Below are 839 nucleotides of genomic sequence, written 5' to 3' on the forward strand. Positions count from 1 at the left end.
CCAGACAGCTAGCTAGACTATGTGTCCAATCTGAGTTTCCTGTTGCACGACCCGGGTTACACAACATTGGTAGAAACATCGGCTCCTTTTTGGCTCCTTTCCGTCTCCTTTTTATCTCCTTTTTGTCACCTTTTTCGAAGCCTCTTTGTCACCTTTCCATCGCCTTTTAGTTGCCTTTTTTGTTTCCTTTGTTGTCGCCTTTTTGTCGCCTTTTAGTCACCTTTTAGTAGCCTTTGTCCTTGCCTTTGTCGTCACCTTGTTGTCATGGTAAACGCAGACATAGGACTATGGTTCATAGTTGTAGCATAGTGGCATGGACAACAGTCGTCAGTTATTTGCTGATTACATTTAATTTGGCCGAGATATGATATGATATATGTGTGTGGTAGCTAGCTAGGAAAATTAGTTTGGTCGTCAAATGCGCATGCCTTAATGTTGCAAAATTCTCTCCATAACTTTTGGTCCGGGAACGTTGAAGTTAAAAGCAAAAAGCCTTTTTTGGCCAACTCGGGGTAAATGGTAATTAAAACCTATTCTATTCTACCCAATACCACTTCCAGATCCAAAACGTTTCTCAAGAGTAAGCTAGTTTTTTGGGGCCAAATAAGCTCTGCTGTATACTGTATACATATCACACTTTAGCTTTGAGTATAACTACCTATTTATCAGTATATTTGCATCAAAGTGCATTCAAAGTTCAACTTCTGCTTCTTTATGTTACATCCGCCTGTTTTTTTTTTAGTCTGCATGTTTTTGTTTGCATTCGATCCCTCAGTCACGTAAACAATGTCTGATGTCTCAGGATGAGTGTGTGTGTGTGTGTGTGTGTGTGTGTGTGT

The 839-nt window shown here is 40.2% G+C and overlaps 1 protein-coding gene across 1 annotated transcript in view; it reads left to right on the top strand.

Moving 5' to 3' along the window:
• Positions 1–839, top strand: part of hectd2 (HECT domain containing 2) — a 62,047-nt gene that overhangs the window by 53,146 nt on the left and 8,062 nt on the right.

This window comes from Etheostoma spectabile, chromosome 17, assembly GCF_008692095.1.
Source record: "Etheostoma spectabile isolate EspeVRDwgs_2016 chromosome 17, UIUC_Espe_1.0, whole genome shotgun sequence".
Lineage (NCBI taxonomy): Eukaryota > Metazoa > Chordata > Actinopteri > Perciformes > Percidae > Etheostoma > Etheostoma spectabile.